The sequence below is a fragment of the Hesperophylax consimilis genome, chromosome 23 (genome assembly GCF_061612785.1).
Source record: "Hesperophylax consimilis isolate HC1 chromosome 23, BYU_Hcon_1.0, whole genome shotgun sequence".
Taxonomy (NCBI): domain Eukaryota; kingdom Metazoa; phylum Arthropoda; class Insecta; order Trichoptera; family Limnephilidae; genus Hesperophylax; species Hesperophylax consimilis.
The window spans coordinates 6,989,877-7,006,803 of NC_142858.1; the positions used below are offsets into that span (position 1 = coordinate 6,989,877).

A 16,927-nucleotide genomic window follows, 5' to 3' on the forward strand; every position below is an offset into this window, starting at 1 on the left:
ATAGTATTGAATGGATTTGAGTCTGTGACCTCCGGATTCGTAGCTAAGAATCGTAACCATTCAAACATGGAGGCCGTCAATCGTTTTAACAGTCAGTCCACCCATATTTGCTGCCATCAAAGCCAGCAGGGTCAATAATAATTATTCTTTGCCGTTAAAGTGCCCGATTCCCAAAAAACATATTTATTTATTAGGTCGTTAGCAACCAACAGTCGGGCGAGGCAATCTTATTCTCGCGATAAGACAAATACGGGCCCTATCGCGATCCACGCTGAAGACATCAATTAAAATAAATCTCCTTCCTTAGAATAAATAAATTAATGCAAAACTGAGACAGTTAAATAAATTGAGATGGCAGATTTTCACAGCTCCACGGTTGAATTCCTTAATATGGTTTATTTTAAATAACGAACCAGATTTTTTTATCAACGACCCAAATAAATGTTCCTATGTAAATTCTAGCGTTTCAAACTACCGACATATTTGACGTAAACATTTTAACATTTGAATGATCCCAGTTACATGACGATTGGTCCGTTTCAGCTTTTGATCAAATTACGAAACTATTATGTGGTTATGCTTGTTGACGGATCACATTTTTATCAAAACTGAAACGGGAACCATTTAAATGTAAAAAAATAAAATGGCGCTGGTCATTGACGTGATGTTCGTGTATATGTATGTTAGTAATATACCTACCTACGTACAAAATTATTGTTAAAAAATAAAACCTAAATATTATATGTATATAAAGTAATTATTAATAAATAGTTATTTAATATAATGTGTATTTGTTGGGTTAGCTGGAAGAAATAGGATGTAACCCATAAGCTATAGATACCCTTTGTACTCTGTATTTTTGTGCAATAAATATTTTTTTGAATTTTCAATTTTTTTATAATACGTATCTAGTAAAATTAAAATGTTGAAGGCCTTATAAATAATCGTGTTTTAATTTTTACACAACTGACTTGACCCAGTTAACAAACAATTATAGTTCACACCACCAAACCGAAATATCCTGAAAATATTCAGACCCAAAATAAACCTTTGAAAGAAAAAATCATTTTAGGCCACACCAACACCAACAATTTCTACAACACTAGGTCTAGCAAACCCAAGAGTCACGAGCCGTCACTGCCTCGAAGTGGGGCGTACATACTAAAAATATTAAAATTTGGTATTGTTAAAATAATGCATCACTAAGTTCTCATCAATGTAGACACAAAATGCTATGTATCGCGAGGTCTTCATTAATATATTTCCCATCAGTTTGTATGTTTCGCTTAATGAAACGTTTTTTAGTCGGTAAGTTTATTTAATTTTAAATGGAAATTATTACTCTGGCATGACTCTCCCCGTGGGATTACCGTATTACATAAATGTGTTTATAACTGACCAATTAATAATTATTTCAGTTTCTTTGAAGGAATTAGCTTGCATATTAACTAATCAAAAGTACCATTTGGAATCATAAATTGCTAAATGAAATTATTAGGTATTCTAAATTCCGTAATATTAATATGAGTCTTGTGGTCTTTTTCTGCTTAGGAAATAATAAAAGTGTTATTTTCACGGTGGAACGTCTAATTTAAAATGTGAATTCATTAACCTTTCCAAGCTGAAATTGATTGTTTGGTATTTCAGGCCTAGTGGTAGAATTTAATAACTGGCGCCAATGGGGTGTGAGCATTGCGGCACGGGGGGTGAGGTGGTATGTGGTGTGTATTGTACTATGGGCTTACCGCTGTTAGATCCGTTGTATCGTCTTCTTCTTTCTCATAATTTACGTACGAATGATATCGCTGACCTGGGAGTAAAACGCCATAAATCAAACATCTAATTTTTCATGAGAAACGATGGAAATATTTTTAAGAGGGAAAATGCCTATAAATTAATACATGAAGTGTGACTTTACAAAAATGGAAGGTACCTACTCTTTGTTAAAATTATAGCTATAAATTAAATTCTTGACATTGTCCTTAAAACTATCTTCACAAAAATATCAGTATCTGGTCGGGTTTGACATTATTGACTTTTATTTAAAAAAACAATTAATTGAAGAAATTACATTATGTCTATTTAACATTACCATTTTGATGACGAAAGCTCTTTCAAATAACGTATTTATTCTTAATATCAATGACGTCCATTATGATTTTTTTTTTATAACATACACGATTTTCGTTTGAAACAACATAACTGCACTTGGCAGTTCGCTGACAACCGTTTCGTACTCCGTACATTGAGTACTACGAGTAATTTGAGTAAAGAGAGGAAAACACACGAAAGGATCCACTGTGCCTCACGCAAAACATGTGCAATTTTAAAACTGCGCCTTGTTTATGAGGGTGTGGGTGACATCATCAGTATACCAGACGGGAATGCGCTTATTAAAGAATTACTGTGAATGTTTATGTTTCTGTTAATGTTTATATGAGTGTATTAATTTAAACTTAATGATCAACGGAAATTGCTCAACGTACTTTTTAACCGATAGGCGTATTTTAACTTGTTCAATGTTCAACATTGTAAATCTGCTTCATTTTTTGTTATGAAATTTTTATCGTTTTAATCATTTTGACCATTTACTTTTCTTTCACATGATACTCGTAATTTAAGGATACGTTACTTGGGATGAGTTGTTTCATAATATTTGAACAAATCATCAAATTTCAACCTTCATTTGCGAGTTCTGTGAATGTCCTATTCAAGTTCTGTTATGATATCATTATAGGCAGGTTAATTGACAGGACTTGAAAAGAACGTCCACAGAACTTGAAAAGAACTTTCGCAGAACTTGAAAACCAACTTTGAAATTTGAAGAATTGTTCAAATTCTCCGAAACAACCCATCCTAAGTAATTTGATTTTTAATACATACTTAAAGGTAAAAGATAGCAGACAATAAGATTATAAATAATATTAGTTTAAAAAATTAAATAATTTAATTACATGCTTTGTATTCATTATTAATTAAGACAGAGTGTACATTAAGGTAGAACATTGTGGCAGGTTTGTAGGACCACATTTTTGATTTTTGTAAATCCTGTGGTATCTATTGTCTCAAATATAAATAAATTAGTAATAATGATAAAAAAGCCAAGTTAAAAAATAAAGGTAATCATAACTTTTCAGTAATATAGAACAGATCATTTTTTTTATGAGTACAAACTTAAATATTTTAACTTAAAAAAATAATTTGTTATATAATACATATTTTGTATTATTATTATTATTAAGTATTATCATGTACGTTATGAACTTCGACTATTGCATTTCACTTCGTAATAATGCAATCCGAGTTGTCGTCAATTTTTTTAGGATACGGTGAGTTGGGATTAAATTTTTCATTAAATCTTAGTTATAGTGATTTAGAATGGTTTAGTTATTTAGTAAATCGTAAAAAATAATAATGTAAAAACATTCGGGTGGTTAATTCACTTTATCTCTGTGACTTATTAACTTGTGAAAAACTGAATGTCTGTTGGGTGTACTGGACACTCCTGCCATTGACATGATATCTGTTTGGCGTACTGGACACTCCGCCAGTGACATGATATCTGTTTGGCGTACTGGACACTCCACCAGTGACATTAAATCTGTTTGGCGTACTGGAAACTCCCGCCAGTGACATGATATCTGTTTGGCGTACTGGACACTCCGCCAGTGACATGATATCTGTTTGGCGTACTGGAAACTCCCGCCAGTGACATGATATCTATTTGGCGTACTGGACACTCACGCCAGTGACATTAAATCTGTTTGGCGTACTGGACACTCCGCCAGTGACATGATATCTGTTTGGCGTACTGGACACTCCGCCAGTGACATGATATCTGTTTGGCGTACTGGAAACTCCCGCCAGTGACATGATATCTATTTGGCGTACTGGACACTCACGCCAGTGACATTAAATCTGTTTGGCGTACTGGAAACTCCCGCCAGTGACATGATATCTGTTTGGCGTAGTGGACACTCCGCCAGTGACATTAAATCTGTTTGGCGTACTGGACACTCCACCAGTGACATTAAATCTGTTTGGCGTACTGGAAACTCCCGCCAGTGACATGATATCTGTTTGGCGTACTGGACACTCCGCCAGTGACATGATATCTGTTTGGCGTACTGGAAACTCCCGCCAGTGACATGATATCTATTTGGCGTACTGGACACTCACGCCAGTGACATTAAATCTGTTTGGCGTACTGGACACTCCGCCAGTGACATTAAATCTGTTTGGCGTACTGGAAACTCCCGCCAGTGACATGATATCTGTTTGGCGTACTGGACACTCCGCCAGTGACATGATATCTGTTTGGCGTACTCGACAACCCTGCCAGTGACATGATCTTCAGGGATCTTGGGTAAGGATCTGAAAATAAAACACAGACTTGAAGAATGTCGTCGGACAACTGACTGCTTGGTCCAGTCGCTTCTCCGTTTATAGGGCTAGAAGTCTACAGTTCCTAAAAATGTTAATAAGGTTGATAATTCTTCTTTAAATAGAAATTCACGGGAGCCTGAAAGAACACGGAAATTTTTTTAAATTCGTCATAGTGCCGAAAATGAGTTATTAATGAAATGTTCGAGGGTATAACCGAGCCTTAAAATGCTACAATGAGAACAAAGAAGTCATTGTAGCAATATTTGAGAACAGGAACTTAAATTTTCTCTATTATTTCAAAAATAGCATTTTAGGTATGTATAAATTCCTGCTTTGTGTCAAAATGTTAAGAGCAAGTACGTCAAGCACGAGTTAATAAATAGTTAAAACAATTGATGGTAGAAGCACCGTGAAATGCAAAAAGTTGGGTGAGGTAACAAAAAAAATTGATGTTTAATATTATTATGGTCTCTTGCAAAACAAATGTAACGTGTTTCTTTAGGTACTATACATTTTATATTTGTTTGTATAAGACAGCACAAACCTTGGAATAATGAGTTCTGACGCGAGAAGAATAAAAAAATATATTTTATTATTAATTTTTTTCTGTTGACTTCAAAATCAAAATAAGTAATAGCCAAGGATTACAGGTATCTGATTGTACTTGAAGTTGCTTTGACATTATTTTTTTTCTGTTGACTTCAAAATCAAAATAAGTAAAAGCCAAGGATTACAGGTATCTATCTGATTGTACTTGAAGTTGCTTTGACTTTAAGGAAATACGTGTCAAAGGGGGGTTCGCAAAACTCCAAACGGCTGTTAACGCAGGGCGGTTAAGGACGCAGGGGAGTGTTTATTTTTCTAACTAAAACATTTGATTGTACTTAGTTACAAGTTATTTAAAACAAAACTTTTGCCGTTTACATGTCCCATGTGAGCCATTTCCCGAATCCCAGACTGAAACCTACAGGTACGTTGGGCACCGAGGGAACAGCTGGCGTACTGGGCATAGTGGGTGTTCTGAACTACACTGGGTTCGGCCGGCAGCTCAGAGCTTAAGTTGCCCCCTGAACTCTTATGCCATTTTCAAGCACGTCAAGTTTAATTTTTCTCCCGGGAAAAGCCGATTAAACTTAAATACTCAAATGCTGTAACAAACTTTGACATGTCTAAAAAACGCAACTTAACGGCCATTCTGGACCAAGAAAAAGAAAAACATGGTTTATCAATTCATTGTGTTTGTCCTTTTCTTCGAAACTTATGTTGCTCATGATAAGTCGAGCTATATTATTTGATAATTTTTCAAGAAATTTTTTTTAATAATACTAGATAAATGTAGCATTAAAAAAAAACAAAATTGGTTAGCTTAGTGATTAACATATGCATAGTTCATTTTTTTTAAATGATATTGTACGTTTTTTCAAATTCAATTTAACTCTTAATACTAAATAAATCATCCAGTAAAGAGACACTATAAGAAAACATGTAAATAATAAAATCTAGTAGATATAAATAGTTATCCAAGATACAGCTCTCTGAACTTACGAAAAGTAAAAAATAAATAAATTATAAAGTATAAAATTATCTCTCCAAAGGGTAAATAAAAACTAGCTAAATTGCAGCCTCTTACATTAAAAATTCACGATGTCCCTCCGGTTATATGGGATGAAGACACCATGCGGTTACGGTTCTATGGTTTTATTCCGAGATTTTAAATTTAGCACACCTGACCTTCAAAACAGAAGGAAGATTGGATTTTAAAAACTACTTGGATTTTATACACCAAATTTCGAAAAAATCGGCTTGAAACCCGAGCTGGGAACTTCAATTAGTTAACTAATGTGAATATTAAATTTAGTTTAAGAGTTAATTAAACATACTATGTACTTTCGGTTGTCGGTGCATGAGTGCATGCGTGATTTGAAATTGTGTACCTGCGCTAAATCATTAAATTTCAATGAACCTATAATTTAAAAAAATCTAACTGATGAGTATCAAGCATACCAGACAAGCGATACAGTAGGCGCTTAGTTATTTTATTAATTTATTTGATGTGTATTTCTTTTGTTTAAACGTTTGACAAATCTAAATTTGAATAATGACGTTTTCTAACGATGTTCATTCAAATGGTAATTATTCTGGTGGTCTCTCTAATTATTTGTCATCACAAAAATTTTATTATTTAATAAAGAAAATTTATGTTTGTTTTTGATGCCCAATGATTCTGAGGCAAATGTTTTAAAAAAAGCTTAACAAATCATACAATTTTAACACCCGTGTTTTTCACGGCCATGCGCTGCACTGATTTCACAAAGTTCCTACAAACTATCTTTATATAGAGTCGTTATTATACGGTCAGCATTGTAATCTGTTTCCCCTGGTTTTAATATTTTTGTTAGGTTTGCCATTTATATTTGTTAAGAGAGAATTTTTCCGCGTCATTGTCCAACAGTCTATTAATTTCGCCACACGTACGAACATGTATGAAATATTAAATTTAATTAATCCGCAAACTGGCTTCCTTGGGAATCAAAAACGTAACGAAACCAGCGTGTTATGACTGTTTTCAGGCAACAGGGGTTGTGGTTGAATTAACTTAATCCGTGTTCATCCTAAAAAGTCATTAGCGAGGAATATAAAGACACCGAGCATACAAATCTAAAGCAATTCATAAATGCTCACGCTGTACGTTAAACAGAAGGTTTGACTTTTCTGTTTCGTGGATGGTGCTGAATGTTATTGTTGAAAGATTCGAATGCGATTTGACTGAATTTAGTCTGCTTTGTCGGCGGATCCGTCCCGCCCGGACACGGCACGGAGATTTACATTCACAATTCAGTTACATTCAAATTCCATGCCGTGGCTTCCCACCGAATAGTGTCTGCTAAAATACACACGAAGATGAAAGGTCAAACAAAGGACTTACAAAAAGTCAACTTCTTGACTGTGTAGTACCTTCTGTGAAAGAATTCCAACCATTTCATAAATTAATGAAGCTTCCTAGGTAGCTTTTCTAGAATTTATTATTAAGTACACGCAAAACTGCTACTGTTGTATATTTACGAATTCAAGACATCGATGAAAAATGACTTGTTTTACACTGACCTGTTTACTTCAAAATATTATTAATTGGACCGGAATCCGATGATAAAACGACGAGAAAAGTTTCCACTCTTTTATTTGTACGATGTGAAGCAAGTGTTAAGAATAATAATATATTTACTGTAGCAAAGTTAGGGTAGGTTTTTTTCTTTGTAATATTTTTTTGATGTTTGATTGTATTCCAATTTTATGGTAGGTACTTACTCGCGTGTTATTACAGATGGACTATGAAGGAAAAATAGTAAAGAGAAATGTTGAAATAATGATAAAAGTTGAATAATGAACAACAAAGAAATATAAAACAGCTGAATTATTAATTTTATCAAAATATGCATATTCGGTAAACACGCAACAATACAGCAATTTCACCCATCAGCACACCCGCCACTAGGTTAGGGGCAGATATTTTTGAAGTGCTTTCGAAAAATTAAATTAATAAATATTTTTTCTACATGCTTATATATTATGTAAGTATTTGTTTAAGACCACTAGCAGGATAATACATACAAAACAACCGCTAATCTACTACAGGACATGCGCAAACTATTTCAGTTTCACGGTCAAGCGTAATTTTATTTGCACGGTTAAGCATAAGTTAGGATTATTTCGGGTTACGTTACTTCAATTGAACGCCAATAACTTGCAACAAACCTCCAATTAAGTGCTGAATATTTGGAAGAACAATTGTGTACATTTTTTCCAAGATTGTACAACCTTAAATTTTGACGATATACTAGAAAGTGTGATTTAAAAATATTCTATGAAGGCAGTAAATTAAACTCCTTAAATTTATATACCACGAAGTTAATACCTTGTGTAATTTACTGCTTAATGCTGACGTTGAGCAACCATACAACATTAAGTAATCATTATAATTGTGCTGTCCTTGCAACTTGACTTTCCTGAAATAATAGCTTCGCCAGAGACGGCTATAGCATTATCGAAACCTTATCTCATATTTACACCTTTCTCTTAAGTAGGGAAAGTAATTAAGGCTTTCATTTGTTTACCTTGGATGCCTGGAACTAGTTTCTGACGTAATTTATTCCTTCATTAGTTGGAACAATGGTTGCATCTAACAATAGTTTTAAATTGAAATTTTAATTTGTATTCTTTTAAAGGGATAATATCTATTGACAGTATAAAAACCAATCGAATTGAAAATAAAACAACAAAAAACTGCTAAAAGAAGAGCACATGTAAATGAATAGCAATAACAAAACAGTAAGTCAAAAGTGTACATTTATAGAAGATAATGCAGAGTCAATACCTAAACAATTTTTAGATAATATTGTATTTGTTTGCACGACGACTAAAAACATCATTTAGACATACATTCAAAAATTCTGTGCTTATACTCGTACTTGAGTTGAAAATTCTTGACATTCTGAAGAAAGGATGTCTATAATTATTTATTATTTCTGAGTTACGAGATGGGATATTGAACTAAATCAATTATTGAAACAAAACAGATCAGTCAATAACACTATTGATAATTTTAAATATTCAAATTTAATCATAGCCTTTTCCACGTTTTTCCAAAGAAAAATGGTTTAAACTTGTTCAATTTCATCACAAGAGTATTCCCCTTATTCAAGTCAAAACCTTCATGAAATTTTTTATTACGATTTCTATATTATGATGATGCTGGTGGACATCATAGAAACCATACTAAATGACACTTCAAGATGAGAGCAAACCAACAAAAAGTGAAGAGTTTTTATAACATTGAGAGTTTAATTAATGTCAAGTTGAAAAACTTACACTCAAGGTAGGATTTAACTATCTCAAAGATCTTACTATCGTCAGAAAAAAGCCTGCAGCGTGTGTGAGGAAATACTTTAGTGACACCGTTAAAAAATAAGTTAAAAATAAGCAGGGCCGAATGGGCTCCTTGGGGTACGCCGGATCCTTTGTTTTCTATCGTTCAAATGATAACGAAATAATGATAAACAAGGATTTCTAATATGTAGAGCATGAAATTTTGTCATATGTCGAATGCCTTAGAGAATTCGGTGCAGATTATAATTGAATTGAACTAAAGCAAATAAGTGATTTAACTTAACCAAATAATTTGTTTTATACTTAGCGAGTTTGGTAATATTAGTTATATTCTTATCAAATGATGCTTAAACTAAAGTTAGACAGCTTGGGGCCCCATTTAGTAAAGTAAGTAGGTACTGCGCACCAATTCAATTACATACTTAGACCCTACACCTACAGTTCCATATAACATCTTACAGTTCAGCATTAGTTGGCGTAAGTTTTGCCTACACATTTAGTTCAAAGTGTAATACATATTTACGTTCAAATTATTACGTTCGTTGGTTTGTAGTTGGTACGTACACCTTTATTTGACATAAGATAATACATTATAAACGTGAAAGTTGTACATACTCGTATTGTAAGTAGTTCTTCAAAGAGTTAGTTCGCTGGTAAGCTCCCCATAGCGCCTTGATATTAAAAAAAGCCCTTGCCACAAGGTGCTTCAGCCCGAGTGCCGCAGTGTTCCACGAGCCACTTCTCCCTGGAGAAGGTTGAAGGACCGGCTCGGCCTCCCCTTCCGTTTGAGGCTCGGCCCTTTGTCCGAGCGCCGGTCACCCTGCGATTGATGGGAAAATTCTTACCGACGATGTATTTTTGACGAACTTATCCCCGAATTTCATTATTAAATTTCGAATCTATTATATTCCATCGCGTGGGTGTGCGAAGCGGAATAGATACAAACGATAAAAGGAGTTTAGTTTTATTTATCCGCCGCCGGAACAGTGGAATGAGGTACAATTGAGTTGGCAGATTGATAAGCCAATTGGAAAATAGAAAGTTTCACAAGTCCGTTAATTGACCATTTGGAAATTAATGACAAAAAAGTTAGACTGGTGTAATTTGAAGTATCGGAGCATAATGCTGACAAAAAATACCAATTTGCTAAAAGTTCATTGCTCTGAATAATTGATAAGATTGAGAAATAGCGGGGTTCCGGTTTTTTAGGAACGCATGGGAATTTATGTGGAGCTAAGAGTTATGCGCGAAATTCTCTCTGCCATTTAAATTACTTCCTTTACCTGCCAACTTTGAATACCTACGTTTTAATTACTTACTTAATAACTACTGGGCCTCGCCGTTATTATTGAAATGTACGCAAATATCAAAGTTATTACAAACTTAAATTTAATACCCGAGGAGTTGGACTATAATGAAACTAATTCCATAAACAAAAAGGTTAAAAATTATGAATGTCAGTTTTAATACTTAAAACTCGAAGTTATACGAAGACTTTAACTAAAAGTAAATTTTGTACCTACTTTATTTAACAATCGATCCGTTTGCTTAAATTCACTTTGTTTTGGCTCCTTCGGAAAGCCTTGACACAGGAAGTAGTTATTCGGCTTTTAGCGAGCTCCGAACGAATCTTTTTGAGACGGAATTGAATTTAATAGCATGTTTCTATAGAAAGCATAGTGGTATTATAATTGGAACAAATAGTAATTACCAAAAACGCACGGAAGGTGTTTTACATTGGGAATATTTAAAGGCTAATTTATTGCAGAGTTTCGCATTTATTTCCGAGCTGGTAATGTTAAACGGCTTCCTTACCTCCAATACCTTCTCAACTTTACCAACAAATCAAAAACACATCTTTATATGTAAGCAATTTATTTTTCACGTTATATAACGTTGCTACACACGAAATGTTTTGTAGTCCATATACCGCTAGCGACATTTAATGAAATATTCCGTTACAGCATTATTAAACAATGTTGCAATTTATATAGTTCAGACTTCAAACATGTCAACTGCTTGGTTGTTAGTTGCCTTTTATGGTTTTCAGAACTTGGTAAAGCCACCCATTAGATTATGGCATTGTGCGCACCTTGTTGTCAGTTAAAAGAGAACTTTTAACTGACAACATAAACAATAAACTTTTATTTTAAGCTGCGGTTGAAAGCTGTCATACAAACATACCAAACGCGCTTTGCATTAACAGAATTATACTTGCCAGCGTGGACACTGACACTAGCGTTTATATTACTTAGTCTGTACACAAACACACACACGCGTGTAATAATGCAATTAGGGAATATAAAGATATTATTGTGTCACAATGTAATCAGAAATCTGGATACTCAATGATTGATTTTCTCCAAAGGTAATATTGCAAAGTGATACATCTGTGACACATAACGCATCATCTGATAGAGCATACACTAAGAAACATTAATTTGTTGTGTTGCTGATGACAGCACAACCTTATCAACTGACAATACAAGTATGATGGAGGATAATAGATCATGCATATGTTGCGTTTCCTCGCTAAATGGTAGTTGTTAAAGGTATCCGCTTATTAATTAAGTAGGTCAGAGTTAATAAATAATCATACGAGTAATACATGCCATACCCATAATATGACTTTAATGTATGTTAAAAAAAATAAACTAATGATTTGAATAGCAATAACTAACACGGCAAAACAGATATTTTAGCACAGAACAGCATGACAAGACGAATGGTGACATTTAATGAGATTCTAGAACAGTGAATAAGTTTAATTACTCTTTAAATAACTTTAAAACTTTTGTGTATCTTTCCAAATTTTAAGACTGTCGAAATAAGAAACCTTATATTGAAACTGAATAAATAATCTGTCACACATTAAAAAATATTAAGTTTAATAACTAAAAATGAAGTATCGAAGATCATATTAAAAGATGTATGCTTGAAACCACACGAAGAGAAACCGATTGAATAAATGAATAGGGAGCTAAATTATCATATCGATAAAAAAATCTCGCCTCAGGGACTCCCGACAGGATCCAATTGGGTTCAAGGCTGTCCCAAAGATCGATGAATCGAAGATATTAGGTTTAAATATCTTCGAACAATTGAAATGTAAAGAAATTCTTAATGATAATAAATTCTTAATTCTTCTCAGAGTGGAAGATACTACCAGTATCGCCCTGGTCTAAGACCACCATTCAGAATTGAAACGTTGCTCCAAATGGCTTTAGCCGTGTTTAGTGACTAGATCTGAATAGCCAGGTACTTCCCCACCTTCCTCTTTCCCTTCCCCACTTACCTTCAGCCTCACAACATCCCCCAATTGGGGATGCCATAGTCTCACTGGCTCCAGACGGGAGCAGTTGGGACTCTTGTGAGGTTATTCACTATAAAAAAAAAAAATAAAAAAAAATATTTAGTATTTTTAATTATAACGGACTAGTCAGAGAAAAATTGTGGCGAAGACTCGTAACCTACACGTAAGTAAGTTTGCATATAGTGGTCCTAGAGAGAGGTCGAACGTGACATCGTCGTTCCAGTATCTTCGATTTTTCCATTTTCACAAGGAGTGTGAGCAGTTAATTCCTAAAATAATACTACACATTTTATTACAATTATATACAAAATAGCCCAGTGAAAAACAAATATTTAAAAAAAAATTACGCAATTCGTTGAAGTTTTGTTCTTGAGTATTCATTAGAGCGAGACACGCACTATTTTTCCTATTTCGTGCAATATATGTAAAGTTTATTATATTAGTGTTTATGTATCTACAATAGATATTTTTATTAACGAAATATAATATTTATTTTAAGGAAATATATGACTTTCATCAAATTATTTTTAGAATTGGAAAGTGAAAACAATCATCCCCTTAACCGTTTCGGCCCGTCTGTGGAATTTTGGCAAACGGATTTGTTTAAAAATCGTACGCTGAACTGTTTTTCCACATTAAGGTAATGTGAATATTGGAGTAGGCAGTATCTCTTCACTACCGTTACTTTTTTTTGCGTGGAAACGTCTTTTGTTCGTCACTGTGCATAATTCATCTTCTTTTGCTCAGCTTACTATTTAGAACATCTCAAGATCTACACGACGAAGCACCTATAACTTATGTAACGCTTTTCGTTGCGAAGTTATGACTGATTCTTTTATCGTGCAGAATGAATTTCGGGGCTCTTATCTGACCCTCTCCCCGCTTGATGAGGTTAGCGTACGAGGATGTAAGTGCACTAACAGGCAACGGACATTCGCTTATTATTTTTTCAATATATACGCTACTTGGTGCCACAACCATTGGGTCACGAGATAAATTTCAATATTTTAAGACAACAACTCTGGCGGGACTTTGCATGGGAGATTTTTATAAAATGTGTTTAAATCAATGTAATATCTATATAAATCTATAAAGCCTGTTATGCAAATTCGGATAACTAACTTTGGCAGTAATTTTTCCTTGGGCAATCGCAAGGGATATAGAATGACAAAAATAACTGGCATGGTTCACCCAACAGCGCGCCCAAATCTTAAAACTTTAATATGCATTACAAAAATTTGCATAATATACATATCATTCAAATTGCCAAACTACTAAGACAAGTTGATGGTCGGAAGGAAGTTGGGATGTTCTCCATTATCTTGGCGAATAATTTCATTTGTTCCGAGGGCGTATTATTAAATTTTCTATGAGGCGCTCTCATATGTAGTGTGAGTTGATAGTATTATGCAGTGGCGTTACGACCGCAGTGCCCTCTAGGGATCGAGGAACCGAACAACGAATTGATCCAAAAAGTATTTATGCATTAAAATTAACTTTATGCAGAGTTGCATGAAATTTGGCCTGCGGCGCTAACTCTTTGCCACACTTAATTCAAATGTAATACATATATTTTGCGCACTTTGTATTGTGCCATTTAGTAATTTAAAACCTTTTCATGGGGTGCAAAGTTTTATTTAAAAATGTGAATTAATTGATAACTAACGATTTCCATTGTATTTTCAGACTCCAGAAGATAAAAAACTGGTACCGTGTACCGTGATTATTGACCAAATATATATGTTATCAGAATAAATTGTTATAAAATTTGGTGAGAATAGAATAGTTGCGCCATCTCTTAGGCCGGCTAGCAGCCAATTTCAAAGTTTTTATTTATTTTTGGGATGACTGAGGATTGAACCTTTCTCCCTGTGGACTATTTATTTAAGTATATTAATATCAGGGATTAATTTCTAATTTTTTTGGAAATCGGCAGTTTACATTACATCAGTTTGTGCACTTAAGTATATAATTATATAAATTGCTTACAAATAAAACAAATTATGAATGTCCTCTTTGTGACTTTACCTAAAAAAAAAAAAAATATATTGATAGTTTTAAAGCAATTATACAAAACATAAACAAACAAAAATCGCTCATGTTATGTGAGAAAAATATTTATTTTATGAAGCTAATTCTGGTAGTTATTGAAGAATTCAATTTGATTTTAAAATTTAAATTATCAAGATATCACATTATAAAAATCAGACAGAATATAAAATTAACAGCGACAAAAAACTCATAACAATGATAATTCAGAAAATCCAGTAATTTAATTAGTTTGTGAGAAAAGCTATACAAGCTTGTCCCCGGGGTGGTAATTTTACGCTACGACAATGGTTTTATTATTATCATATTTATAATAAATTCAAACCGTGAGACTTGTATGATAAATGTGTGATTTAATCGTACTCGCGTAAATTCCCAAATAAGCTTATAAGAATAAACCCTTATGATGTTCTAACAATTTCAGAAACATGCCTTAATAATGAGGAAAGGTATTTAACAATTTAACAACGTGCTTAGTTATTTTAATGCCTTTGATGTAGCTTATAGGCTTTTACACAACAAGTTTTAATTATATGTGTTGAAATATTTTTGTTTAATCTAGAACGATTTGTCGTTCCACTTGATTAATTTATATAATAATGCATGTTTTCATTATACACGTTGAAGCACTTTAATTTTATCAACAAAGAGAAATAATGAAGATATTTACTTTTTTAATAACATGGTCGTCCGAGTAAATATTACTATTCATATTTTTTTCTTTGATCAAAAAGATTAATATTTTGGAATGTATTAGAGATTACAAATTAACAGCAGGATCCTAAAACGATGTTAGGTTTTTGATATATTTATTGTTTTTGTGTTTAATTCGTAGAACTTCATTTTTTTTTTAAATTTAATTAAAATCAAATATAATTATTAACTTCTGCAAGTCTTTTTTGGTTTTTGTTATTGTTACAGCTGTTACCGTTTTCAAGGACAGTGAAAATGGCCTTGAAAGCCGAAACAGCTGTAACAATAACAAAAACCAAAAAATACTTGCAGAACTTAATAATTATATTATTAAATTTGATTTTAGGTTTTTGACTTCAACAATTTTATCGATAAGCTTGAAAATGTCATTAAATTATTTACAAGCACATTTAAAACAATCTAAAAATTTATCTATACAAATTATATGATTTGAGATTTTTTGGGTTTTTATGCCGTGTTGCTCCTGTTGCACTCTAGCGACTTTTGGCGTATTATGGCAAGTTTGCGTGATCGCTTGTCATAGTGTGCAAAAATTTATAGAACTTAAAAATATGAGATAATCGCAAAACCTGGATGGATTTATTGGCTTTAAACCGTAGTGAGCAGTTCAAATATTTCAATATTAATAGCTTGAATTATATATATGTTTATACAATCAATCGCTCGTTACAGTATTCATCATCAGGGCAGTGATACAGTGTTGCAAGAGTTAATCCTCTTAGGACCGGTATCTCCGTAAAATAATGAGTGAAACTTATTTAGTTTTCGGCGTAAAGTTTTGGTATAACCGTCAAGTATCAGATACCAAGCACTATTAATTTTAGCCCCGTCGCTGTTGACCCTTTTGCCAATTTGGGGTTTTTGTGAATTTCATAACTAGGCATCCTCGGTGCGTTTTGGGTCTTCCCAGTATTTCAGGAACAAATCCTCAAGTAATTTGTGTTACTCCATTTCAATAACACATCTAACTAACTACCTAACCATCACTTCGTTTCTCCGCAGGGGTAGGCAGAGAGGACGGACCGCCAAAAAACTCGGTCTTGGCACACACTACTTGCCTCATCCACATTCATACATCGTCTCACACATACTATTACATTATTCTGACTCTTGACATGGCCCGACTCAAGTATCTGATTCACTTGGTCGTGCCATGTGCTCCTTGGGCGTCCTCATTACGCTTACTTGCACTGTTTGCGGATCTCTACATGGTTTTACAGCACATACGACTCAGGGATCTCATTTCTACAGCACTCAGTCTACTTTCATTCTTTCTCTTCCAGTTCCATGCCTCACTTCCGTACATCAGGGTAGGTACTAGCACTTCATTGTGGACTGCTAGCTTTGCTTCTATATCTACATCTATCTAAATATGTTTCCATGATAACTCAACACAGTGACAATTCAAAACACCTTTAAAAAGTGATATAAAGTCATTAGAAACGATGAAAAAAAAAATAATCCTAACCTAACCTACTTAACCCAGTTAAAAAAGTTTTTGTTTCATCACTTTCCATGACTTTATATAACTTTTCAAAGATGTGATGAATTATCATTTCGATGATTTATCCGGTCACCCTA

General features: G+C 33.6%; 1 protein-coding gene across 1 annotated transcript in view; it reads right to left on the bottom strand.

Moving 5' to 3' along the window:
• The window catches only part of LOC149412274 (uncharacterized), a 311,506-nt gene that overhangs the window by 112,098 nt on the left and 182,481 nt on the right, over positions 1-16,927 (bottom strand). The gene's annotated exons all lie outside the window — the stretch shown is intronic.